We start from the raw sequence: 9,874 nt of genomic DNA on the forward strand, positions 1-9,874 counted from the left end.
CAGCTGTGGGGATGATGACATGATTGTTATGAATGTATTGGCCATCCTGGGTGATCAAGTCTATTAAAGGCCCAACAAGCAGTACCTTTTTGTGAAAACTCTGGCTATTTCTTTCTCTAAAACAATTATTTATCTCTATATATAAAAATGTAAAAGGGACATGTTTGTTGGTCTCTACTTTTCACCGAAACTGCTTGACCGATTGCATTCAAATTTGGATCGGATATGCGAGGGTTTGCATACCATTTGGCAGGTAAAGCAGGTAAAACACAAAACTCAGACAGCCGGGGATACTGGGAGCGCCCTCTAGTGATGGCTACACTGGTACTACAGCTAGGAAAGTTTCCCTCTCCACATCATCTCAGCTTGGCATTGCAGACTGGGCCGAGGGGGCGGAATAGGTCATGGGTTGGGACAGGGTGGGGCCAATCACAGGGATGAGCCGGGGATGGGGGGAGGAGTAGGCAGGGTAGGTCATGGGTTGGGACAGGGTATGACCAGTCACAGAGATGAGCCAGGGTGGGGTAGGGGGTAGGGGACAGAATAGGTCATGGGTCGGGACAGAGGGGGGGGGAGTCACAGGGATGAGCCACAGCAACGGGTGGCTGGGCCAGCTAGTGTTGTATAAAAATCATTTATGGAGACATCCACCCTTTTGACCCTGAGTGAAGCCAGTTTTCAACACACATGCCCATGACCTATCCAGCCAGATTATGTGAATTGCACAAGCGACAAATCTCATTTTAATGTTGCATGGCAATGCCAAACAAGTACCATATCCCTTTTAATAGGAAGGGCACTGCCCTGCAAAATATCCCTTTAAAAATACATTCCGCCTAATTCTGTTGAAGTCAAACAGCCTCTAAGTGCAGTGTGAAGGGAGAGACCTGGGACATCTTTCAATCTAGAGCAGCTGTTAAAACTGTCAAACGGTCTCAGTGTCCATTTGGCTGTGGTAGTAAATGTGGCACTAATGAGACTGCGGGTCCTGCTTCTGCCCTGCTAGCAAATAAACACCTTCAGCCGCTGACATGTTTGTTACCACATCTGCTTAAGGGATGGGATTAACTATCTGCTTAATGTCACACTTCATTATGCTGCAGTAGTTAAAATGCTACCTCCAGCAAAACTTTAGAGAGGGAGGGGAAAACATGAGGTTTGTGAGGAAGGCCCGGCTTTCCTGAAATCTAATATGAACAGAAATACCCCCTGCATGAAAGGTATGGTAATAGCTTTGGTCGCTGGCATGTGCGTGATATCAAGTTACATGGGAAACCCACCACGTGGAAAGACAGCTTATTCTCAGAGATAATATAGAGCAAAACTGGCCAGGTTTTAATGGGCTGGGAGCAGAAAGGGGTGTGTGGAATTCTGTTTGTGCAGTTCCATGCAACCTTTAAAGCCCACACTGATTATGGTGCATGTTTCTGCAGGGTGAATCCACACATCTGGATTGCAACAAAACAAAACAAAACAAAAAACAAAACAAAACAAAACAGCGGTGAGGTCACAGCAGTCAGGTCACGGCCATAATCTATTACTACTTTAAGTTGAGAAATAAGTAGAGAAAGAAGGTAGGAGAGAAATGATATTATTTTTAAAGGGTGCAGATGTTTGCAGAGGGGAAGAGGGGACAGGAAGCTTTTCTTCTGTGCACTTCCTGTATATAATAATAATAATTAATAATAATAAAATTTATTTAAACCCCGCCCATCTGGCTGGGCTTCCCCAGCCACTCTGGGCGGCTTCCAACAGAAAAATGAAATAAAATAATCGATTAAACATTAAAAGCCTCCTTAAACAGGGCTGCCTTCAGATGTCTTCTAAAAATCTGGTAGCTGTTTTTCTCTTTGACATCTGATGGGAGGGCGTTCCACAGGGCGGGCGCCATCACCGAGAAGGCCCTCTGCCTGGTTCCCTGCAACTTGGCTTCTCGCAATGAGGGAACCGCCAGAAGGCCCTCGGCGCTGGACCTCAGTGTCCGGGCAGAACAATGGGGGTGGAGACGCTCCTTCAGGTATACTGGACCGAGGCCATTTAGGGCTTTAAAGGTCAGCACCAACACTTTGAACTGTGCTTGGAAACGTAGTTAAATTATTTCAGGACCCAAGCAGATATTTGTTAGTTGCATCTCAGCTGAGTTGCAGAGGGGCCATGCTTTCATCCCAGGTTTAATTCCAAGCACTTCCAGTTAATGGATCTCAGTTGGGAGGGATGGGGAAAGCCTCTACCTGAGAGTTGTTTTTAGATGGAGTAGATGTTAAAGGTAAAGGGATCCCTGACCATTACGTCCAGTCGTGGATGACTCTGTGGTTGCGGTGCTCATCTCGCTTTACTGACTGAGGCAGCTGGTGTACAGCTTCCGGGCCATGTGGCCAGCATGACTAAGCTGCTTCTGGCGAACCAGAGCAGCGCACGGAAACACTGTTTACCTTCCCGCCAGAGCGGTACCTATTTATCTACTTGTACTTCGTGCTTTCGAACTGCTAGGTTGGCAGGAGCAGGGACCAAGCAACAGGAGCTCACCCTGTCGCAGGGATTCAAACCGCCGAACTTCTGATCGGCAAGCCCTAGGCTCTGTGGTTTAACCCACAGCGTCCCGTGGAGTAGATGTTAGTTATTGGGTAAATATGGGCCAGTGGTCTGCTTCGTTATTCAAGCGGATTTGTTTGTCTGAAGGTAACTAGACTGATGCATACAGTGAAAAACCAACAAAACAGTTAAAATAAAATTTGATGTATAGATATAATTTGGGGGGAAGTTATGCACAAGCCCTGTTGAAATTTCTTCTTCTTCCTTATATTTATTTGTTGATTTCCCCCTCCCCCCCAAAAAATGAAATGCAAAGTAACTTACAAAAAATGAACCTTTGAAACAAGTATAAACCAGCCAAGCTACACAAATAAAATAATGACAACTGGGCTCTTGTGCGGTTCTCATTCATTTTAACGGCACTTATGGATTTTGTAAAGGATGCTTGAGGAATTTGACCTTTGCAAATTCCAACACATATTTGTGAAATGTGTTGGAATATCTTGAAAAATCTTGAAATGGAAATGCATTTTTCAAGGATTTGAATAAAAGTAATTTTAAGAAATATTCACAGAGCAACGAGGAACTGGGACTAAATAGACTTGTGGATCTCATGGGGCAATGAAACAGACCAGAAACTGAGTGCCCCTAGTTCCCATATTTACTTCCATTAGCTTTTCCTTGCTGATGTGCCTTTATGAGTCTTTAAAACTTTTAAAATTGCAACAATAGTTAAATCTTAAGCAGAAATGATTTTAAATGATTTGATTGTGGTCATGCATACACTGATTTAATAATTCTTTTAAAGTAAATCATAGGAAATTCATCATTTTTCATGATGAAATCCAGAAACCCTCTCATCCAGTGTTAAGGATGGCTTCAACAAGCACTAAATTTCCTTTTTGTGCCCTTCTGGAAGTGTAGTGCAATTCTCCACCACATCCACAAAGACTAGGTTCTGAGCAGTTGAATATCACTTGGTGACCCCAAAATTTCACACATCAGTGTCACAAATCATATGAAACTCACCACCTCCCTCATTGCCAGCACCTAGAAGTTCATCTCTTTTATTTCTGTGTAAGGTAAAGGGACCCCTGACCGTTCAGTCCAGTCGTGAACGACTCTGGGGTTGCAGCGCTCATCTCGCTTTACTGGCCGAGGGAGCCGGCATACAGCTTCCGGGTCATGTGGCCAGGATGACTAAGCTGCTTCTGGCAAAACCAGAGCAGCGCACGGAAACGTTGTTTACCTTCCTGCTGGAGCGGTACCTATTTATCTACTTGCACTTTGAAGTGCTTTCGAACTGCTAGGTGGGCAGGAGCAGGGATCGAGCAACGGGAGTTCACCCCGTCGCGGGGATTCGAATCGCCAACCTTCTGATCAGCAAGTTCTAGGCTCAATGTTTTAGACCACAGAACCACCCGTGTCCCTTAATTTCTGTGTACCACTGGTCAAATGTTAACATAGCATAGCTTGCCAGTAGAAAGAAAATGAGCACATAGCCTATTAGTTTATTAATAACCCATTAATCTAATGTCCCAACACCAGAGAGTGCTTGAAAAGTAAGGATATAATAGCCGCCTTGTTAGTTTATTTTCCTTGAGCATATGATACATAGGCCTAAATTATGTTTCCCCAAATGAATTCACATTAAATACAAAAGTTCCCTCATTTTGGAAGTTGACAGCTTCTCAGTGATATACATTCATATTGGTGCAATAATTCAGGCTGAAAATTTTTCATTCTGGTGATTTCAAAGTAAAAACTGGAAATTCATCCACTGAAATTATTAACTTTCAAAAGGGATCTGTTTCATTATGTATTCTTTATTGAAAGCCAACTTAGATCAGGTGACTATATTACCTGTATATGGTGAAAAATGTATCTGGAATAGGTAGTTTGACATTAGAATGTAATTTTTACATCCAAATAGGAAACAAATCTCTCCTTTTTGCTAACAAATGTTCACTGTTTATTTGAAATCTAATAAATCTCTATTCTGACCTCACCCACAGTTTTGCTGGCCCTGTAGTTGAGACTGAAGCCTCAACAGCAAAGGCCCTTTTCACGTTAGATCTCAAAATGATCTTTGAAGATTTCCCATGCTATTTGGATGGGTGAATATCATTAATGTGGAGCAGAAGAACTGAAACTGAATAAAAGCTGTTCAGGTTGGTTAAATCTCTCTGTGTCTCAGGCCCAAAGCACTTCCCCCCTGAAGCCAGTGATAGCAACTCAATGCTGCCCCCTGATGTTTGCTCCTAGCCAAAATAACTTCAGATTCTGCTCCAAAATGGGCATCCAAACCATAGCTGTCAAGTTCTCCCTTTTTCTAAGGGACATTCCCTTATGCTGAATAGGCTTCCTCGTGAGAAAAGGGAAAACTTGACAGCTATGATCCAAACCTGTAAGTGGACTGACGTCACTAAACAGTTGGAAATCACTGTTTGGATGTTTGAGAGCATTAACCTGTTCAGTTGCTTAACTGCTGTTTTAAATAACTTGGCCACTTCATCCCATTCTCTGATAATTTCCAAATTGGATTATTGCAATGCGTTCTATGTGGGGCTGCCCTTGAAGACAACTCAGGAACTACAATTGGTCCAAAATTCAGTGGCTGGGGTTCCATTTAGATCTTGCATAATCCCTGGGTCTTTCTGTTGAAAGGCAAGCAATGAATTAAAGTAGCAATAATAAGTATTCTGATTATTATTTATATTATTTTATTATGTGTATTGTGATTCAGTTTTACAACTTCTCTAAACCACCTATGGATTTTTGCGCAACTTTAAACTCTGCTTTTAAGTGGAAATTTTAGGTTTTCTTTCAAATCAAAAGACAAGACATCTGCACCAAAGTTAATGGAGCAGAAGGTTTCTACATTAAGGTTACCGGATGTCCCTGTTTCCCGGGGACAGTCCCTGGATTTACAAATCAGTCCCCATACAAAACCCATTGAAGTTGAAAAGTGTCCCCAGATTCAAAAAATCTGGTAACTTTATTCTACATGCAACTCGGGACGGGGGGGGGGAGTTGATTTGGGTTGGGCTGGGGTCTGAGCTTAGTTGAGGACAGTTCAGAATTGTGCTGGCTTCCATCCATAGAGCCCAAGGGTTGTTGGGTAAAGTGGCTCATAGCTGCCATGCATCTTCCATGCCCCAGCAATTGTGCTTGTGTTGTTAGCAGGCCTTGTGGCATGGTTAAAGAGCAACAGCTGGCTGGGTGGAAAGAGAGAGGGAGAGGGCTCCACCTTCTGGCTCACAGGAAATCCTCTCACCTGAACTAGGGAAACCACACTGCAATGTGCAAGTAGCTCAACCACAAAACCTGAACAATGAAAGGGGCAAACCAATACATGCATTGTCCTGAATTGTTTCCAGATCAGATTCTGCGGTTGTTACTAGTGCTACCTAACCCCACTTTTGTGGTGACTGTGGGCTTTCAATTAGGGATAAATACTAGTGTTCATATCTCCCTTCTTTTCATGTATACATGGAGGTCTTACAGAACTGCCAATAAAGGCTTAAATTGTAGAAAGACTTTGGTGCCTGTTTCTGGGCACTCTGGCAGTGGAATGCTTGAGCTTCAAGGAAGGCCATAGCTCATATCATCTGTTGAGATAATATTTCACTCCTAGTCACATCCTGGTTGTTATAGCTGAAGCCTACAAAATCACGGAAAAGTTCTAGTTCACATTGAATGCTAAATATTGATTAAAAACAAGACAATCCGGGCACGGACGGTTTAACAATGCCTACAGGTCCCATAGCTTTCGGTGGAACTTCTGCATACCAAAATGCACACTGAATTTAATAAATGGGACTCTTCCCAGTTTTGGGGACATTGGGGATTGGGATGATATGATCAAGGAAGAGAATGGCTTGACTGATGTACCAGATGGCCCACTTAGGAAGATGATCCATTAACTCAGAATAAACTCATTATCCCATTAAAAAGCGGGATTTTCAGTCCCTTGTTTTATAACTGTGATGAGATGGCCTTGGTCTTTTACACAGAATGGGCTGAATGATTAACTGTAAGCTATACGGATGCTATTAGGTATGTTTGACAATCATAATGACCTAGGTTTGTTTGAGGAGCAGTATTGCCAAGGTGCTGGAGCTAGTCCTGTACAAGACTTTATGACAGCAGCACATGATTGCTTTCAATCTTCTTGCTATATTGTATGGGACATGGGGCATGGTCTGTTGCACTGGTAAAACAAAATCAGGCACAATTACTTTGTGATTGCTTCAAGGTATTTGATAAACTGCTTTGCCTTAGCATGACCAAGAGTATAATCATGCAAATATTGGATGAAACATAGAGTTAATCACATAGGTCTTACATAGTTCTTAAGAAGCAAATATAATGTTTGTTTGTATTGAAAGCCTCTGACATGGATGTTGATTTGCATTTGCAAGGCAGCAATTCCACATTCATGCTTTCTATGCAATCTTTATACAAATTAACAAAAAAATCATTCCCTTCCTGGTTTATCCTCACAACCCAGTAAAGCAGGTTCAGCTGAGAGTGACTGAGCCAAGGTTGGCTTCATAGTTAAGTGAGGATCTGAATGGCTCTACTTTTGGCATAATACTTGAACCATTAGAACCACATCTGCTCAAATGTATACCAAGTTTCAATCAGCACTCAGCAATCTAAGTCAAGACCTAAGCCTTCCATGACATCAGAGCCGACAAGCCAATTGCTTACTTCTGGGCTGTTGATTGTGGAACGTGCTAGCAGGTTGTTAAAAGGGACCTTTTTTCCTATTGAAAATGCAGTTTTGAGTGGAAAGTTTGCAATGTGATGAGGTAGTCGTGTAGTAACGGATTGTGACATAATATTCCCAGCTCCACCCCCAGTTCTTATGTTTTGTCACTCCATTATTATGTTTGACACCTTTGTGGTTGAGGTTGCAGGTTAAATAATAAGCTAGCTTGTGGACTGATGCACAATGACATGGCTCCGCCAACTGCTGAATTCTAGGTGAAAAACAATAATATTAGCTTTTCAAACTTTTACTTTCTTGCCCCAGCTAGCATGGCCAAGTCAGAGCTGTAGTCCAGCATAACTGGAAGCATTAGTTTCCCTACAGTTCCTGGGACAGTGTAGTTATTTGCCTCTTCCCTGTATTTACCAGCAAACTGATCAATTCAGCATAGCCTAGTCAAATCCAATAACACCATGCTCCAGACTATCTATATTTCATCCCTCTGCAGATGCTTGGTCTTTAGAAATGCAAGCCTTGAGTTGCATAGCAATACTGGGCAGGTGGGAATTTCTCAGATAAGGGAAAAACCAAGTTAATTCAAGCACTTGAACTAGGAATGGTGTGTGTGTATGTGCTTAGTAATTTGAGTTTAGAAGGCAGTTTAAGGTGAAGTAAAGGATGCAACAGGACGCGGGTGGCGCTGTGGGTTAAACCACAGAGCCTAGGGCTTGCCGATCAGAAGGTTGGCAGTTTGAATCCCCACGACGGGGTGAGCTCCCGTTGCTCGGTCCCTGCTCCTGCAGTTCAAAAGCACGTCAAAGTGCAAGTAGATAAATAGGTACCGCTACAGCGGGAAGGCTGTATATTGTCTCCCTGCTTATTTAACTTATATGCAGAATTCATCATATGAAAGGCTAGACTGGATGAATCCCAAACTGGAATCAAGATATCAACCTCAGATATGCAGATGACACAACCTTGATGGCAGAAAGTGAGGAGGAATTAAAGAACCTTTTAATGAGGGTGAAAGAGGAGAGCACAAAATATGGTCTGAAGCTCAACATCAAGAAAAACCAAGATCATGGCCACTGGTCCCATCACCTCCTGGCAAGTAGAAGGGGAAGAAATGGAGGCAGTGAGAGATTTTACTTTCTTGGGCTCCATGATCACTGCAGATGGTGACAGCAGTCACGAAATTAAAAGACGCCTGCTTCTTGGGAGAAAAGCAATGACAAACCTAGACAGCATCTTAAAAAGCAGACATCACCTTGCCGACAAAGGTCCATATAGTTAAAGCTATGGTTTTCCCAGTAGTGATGTATGGAAGTGAGAGCTGGACCATAAAGAAGGCTGATTGTCGAAGAATTGATGCTTTTGAATTATGGTGCTGGAGGAGACTCTTGCAAGCCCCATGGACTGCAAGAAGATCAAACCTATCCATTCTTAAGGAAATCAGCCCCGAATGCTCACTGGAAGGACAGATCCTGAAGCTGAGGCTCCAATACTCTGGCCACCTTATGAGAAGGGAAGACTCCCTGGAAAAGACCCTGATGTTGGGAAAGATTGAGGGCACAAGAAGGGGACGACAGAGGTTCGTTGGACAGTGGGACAGTGTTCTTGAAACTACGAACATGAGTTTGACCAAGCTGCGGGAGGCAGTGGAAGACAGGAGTGCCTGGTGTGCTCTGGTCCATGGGGTCACGAAGAGTCGGACACGACTAAACAACAGCAACAGCAGGAAGGTAAATGGCAACCCCAGAGTCAGTCACAACTGGACCTAACGGTCAGGGGTCCCTTTACCTTTTTAAAGGATGCTACAGGTCTCCAGTTTTATTCTTGATTTGCACGCTCATGGTTGCACTCTCCCTAAACACTGAACTATTTTATCTCAGTTAATTATTTGACTTTGCCACATTCCCATCTCTGAACTGCTGTTTTAAGGTGAAATTGCTGAGAAGCCAGGAATTGAAGGTCAAATGCTCTCAGTACTAAATGAAGTTAAACTATCTTCCTAGACGGTTTAGGGCAGGCACCCCCAAACTGCGGCCCTCCAGATGTTTTGGCCTACAACTCCCATTATCCCTAGCTAACAGGACCAGTGGTCAGGGATGATGGGAATTGTAGTCCAAAACATCTGGAGGGCCGAAGTTTGGGGATGCCTGGTTTAGGGTAAATATTTCATATAGCAATTCTTATATAAGCAGTCTTGCTTTGAAAACTGTTAGGAACAATTCCATGTTAAGAGTAACATTTTATATTTTAACTTGGCAGCCATTTGTTCTGTCCAAACACAGATGATCTGCTGTTTCTCCTAACTAGGGATATCTTAATTCACTTCAAAGGACCAGTTATGCCACCTGGTGGTAGCCAACTCTACTGCAGGAAAAAAACTTTACAATTGATTCATGCCCTCCCACACAAAGAATATTAGTCAGTGTTTCCCATTCATAACCTGTAATCAGAGAGAGTGAACATCTGCAGACAATATATCAAACTGTGGGTGTTTGATGCCTATACACAATAATAATTATATTAATAATTTGCCAGCTGGTACACAGAAATGGGGAAACTTTACTCTGGGCCACAAAGTGAAAAAATGGGACAAGGAACCTGCAGAGACATAAA

Source organism: Zootoca vivipara, chromosome 3 (assembly GCF_963506605.1).
Source record: "Zootoca vivipara chromosome 3, rZooViv1.1, whole genome shotgun sequence".
Classification (NCBI taxonomy): Eukaryota; Metazoa; Chordata; class Lepidosauria; order Squamata; family Lacertidae; genus Zootoca; species Zootoca vivipara.